The following is a 3,212-nucleotide window of genomic DNA, read 5'->3' on the forward strand; positions in this document are numbered from 1 at the left end:
GTGTTGGTATGCTGTGATTCAACATGAGACCTGTCTGACAGCCTGACCCTGCGTCCGCTTGGTCTAGCTGTCGTGCCTGTCATTGCAAGTGTCGTGGGGTTCGACAGTCGATCCAACTGTCATTTATTTATTGTCATCTGCTTGTTAGAATGCTCGAAGTATACGTTTTTGTGTGAGTGTTAATTTAGGTTAGTTCCATATCCTCACTTCTCTGTCACACCTGGGTCAGACATATGCTCTCTTCACTGCCACACCTGGGTCAGACATATGCTCTCTTCACTGCCACACCTGGGTCAGACATGCTCTCTTCACTGCCACACCTAGGTCAGACATATCATCAGTTCACTGCCACACCAGGGCCAGACATATCATCACTTCACTGCCACACCAGGGCCAGACATATCCTCACTTCACTGCCACACCAGGGCCAGACATATCTTCACTTCACTGCCACACCAGGGCCAGACATATCCTCACTTCACTGCCACACCAGGGCCAGACATATCCTCACTTCACTGCCACACCAGGGCCAGACATATCCTCACTTCACTGCCACACCAGGGCCAGACATATCCTCACTTCACTGCCACACCAGGGCCAGACATATCCTCACTTCACTGCCACACCAGGGCCAGACATATCCTCACTTCACTGCCACACCAGGGTCAGACATATCATCACTTCACTGCCACATCAAGGCCAGACACATATCTTCACATACTGCTTCCTGTTACATACGTCCATCGTCTGTAGCAATACTTTCCTCTGACGGGTTACACACCCCAAGTCCCACACACACACACACACACACACACACACACACACACACACACACACACACACACTTTACCAACCACCAGCTTATTCTAACTATATAATCTCCATATTCGCATTCCCAAAGTTATTGTGCATCATATCCTATAGTTTGTCATCATTAGAGTAAACACGAACGATAAGAACACGATGGTGAAGTGCATTGAATTTTATTGCAGGCGAGTAGTTACCAGTTTTCAGAATAGTTCGTCCAAACGAGGCCAGGAAGATCTGAAACATAAAGATGTGAAATTTATAGATTAGCACAGTGGGATGGACAAAGAAAACATCGTTATGACTCGACCATTTTGGCGGAGGCATAAATTGGTCTTCCCGCGAACGAGGAGAACTTCGCTGTAGCCGTTGATAGACAAGATAAATATTCTTAATGGGTCATTTGGGTAATTCAGACCAGGCGGACGGTGCTACAGAAGGAGTCTAAAAGGCTTGGTCCTAGAACATTGACTCCTATATGCTTCTAGTTTGTTTACGTGCACTCACGCACGCACGCGCGCGCACGCACACACACACACACACACCACACACACACACACACACACACACACACACAACACAACACACCACACACACACACACACACACACACACACACATAGTATAGTGTGCAAGTAGTTATGTGGTGGAGGCATATTTCAAATGTAGATTTGATAGAGCCCGGAAGGCTCAGGAATCTGTATACTGAGATCTGGGGGCTGACAGTCGCCAAGTGGGCATGTGAAGGCATACACGACGTTGGTCTCTTGTAAGGCGTTCTGTTTGGTGTCTGGAGAGTTCTTCATGAGTAGGTTGGCCGTCTTCTTGTTTTTGTAGTAAATTGTTAATTATATCTTCTGATTTGTGTCTGTTTGGATAACGTTCCTATCAATAATATCTTTCAGGACACTTTCCTCCGTTTCATGAGCCGTCGAAAAGAAGTTCCTTTAAAACAGTCTAATAGGAGGCACAGGTGTTGTGTTAGTTGATTCTTAAGAGGTTGCATGGCGTCTCACCTTTCTTGTAATGACGTCTTCAACATAACCGTTATATATAATTTATAATATTTAGAGAGAGAGAGAGAGAGAGAGAGAGAGAGAGAGAGAGAGAGAGAGAGAGAGAGAGAGAGAAAGAGAGAGAGAGAGAGAGAGAGAGAGAGAGAGAGAGAGAGAGAGAGAGAGGAGAGAGAGAGAGAGAGAGAGAGAGAGAGAGAGAGAGAGAGAGAGAGAGAGAGAGAGGAGAGAGAGATGCATTTTTAATAACAAAATTCCCAGCCTGCAGAGAATATCTGAAAAGTTTTGGGTAAGCGCTTTTTATGTTCTTTACGGTTTTATAACTCCAGTATTTTGTTTCCCAATTGTAACTTGAGGAAGAACTCGTGGCTGACACATTATTTTGTTAAGGCTCCCAGTTGCCTCTATTGGAAACAACGCTCTGCTTTACCACGTTTCTTGCTTGTTGCTGCTTCTGCTCTCCAGTTTTCTGTGCGTCTCGCCTCTCTTGTCTGGCAACTTTCTACTCAGTCTTGCCACACACATTTCTACTTTAATTTCTTACTCAGAGTAAAAATTGCATCAGTGTGGCATTTGTCTTACGTTCCATAATGGTAAACGAGTTATACGGAATAATATCCCACAGGGGTTCGACTTTTTGTTGCAGAGTAACAGTATTTCCAATCACTTGGGCTGGACGGTAGAGCGACGGTCTCGCTTCATTTAGATCGGCGTTCAATCCCCGACCGTCCCCGACAAGTGGTTGGGCACCATTCCTTTCCCCCCGTCCCATCACAAATCCTTACTTATCTTGAGCCCTTCAAAGTGCTATATAGTCGTAATGGCTTTGGCGCTTTCTCCTGATAATTCCCTTCCCTCCTCCAGTGGAGGAGGGAAGGGAATTATCTCCAGTGGAGATAATGTGACTGTTGCAATGACAGTTTTGCAACATGTTATTGTTACAGTGATATGTTGATTTTCAATGTTATTGTTACTGCGTTACAGGTGACGGCTCCCGTTATTGTCTCAAGGAGTCATATGTGAAAGTTAACGTTACTGTTGTTGCTGTTGCAGAGTGCAAGATGGCGGTGAACGTGGTGATTCCGCTGCTCATCCCCCTGGAGGAGAACCTTCACAACAGTAAGTGCCACATGCCAGCGCCTTCATCACATGTTGCTATAACCCACGCCACACTCACTTAAGTTATACAAATATAGTCAATGTAAAGCAATTATTGGCATAACTTTTAGGTCACCTGCCATTCAATATAGAAGAATATGATGACCAGACCACACACTAGAAGGTGAAGGGACGACGACGTTTCGGTCCGTCCTCTTGGACCATTCTCAAGTCGATCTTGAGAATGGTCCAGGACGGTCACAATTTAATAAGTCAATATTGACTTATTAAATA

At 45.2% G+C, this 3,212-nt stretch overlaps 1 long non-coding RNA gene across 1 annotated transcript in view; it reads left to right on the forward strand.

Moving 5' to 3' along the window:
• LOC138368196 (uncharacterized) overlaps positions 1-2,939 on the forward strand; it is a 177,160-nt gene extending 174,221 nt beyond the window's left edge. Inside the window, exon 4 of the long non-coding RNA XR_011229524.1 lies at positions 2,874-2,939. This is a non-coding gene — a long non-coding RNA (uncharacterized lncRNA). The remainder of the gene's footprint in view (positions 1-2,873) is intronic.
• The last annotated feature ends 273 nt before the right edge of the window (positions 2,940-3,212 follow it).

Source organism: Procambarus clarkii, chromosome 24 (assembly GCF_040958095.1).
Source record: "Procambarus clarkii isolate CNS0578487 chromosome 24, FALCON_Pclarkii_2.0, whole genome shotgun sequence".
Classification (NCBI taxonomy): domain Eukaryota; kingdom Metazoa; phylum Arthropoda; class Malacostraca; order Decapoda; family Cambaridae; genus Procambarus; species Procambarus clarkii.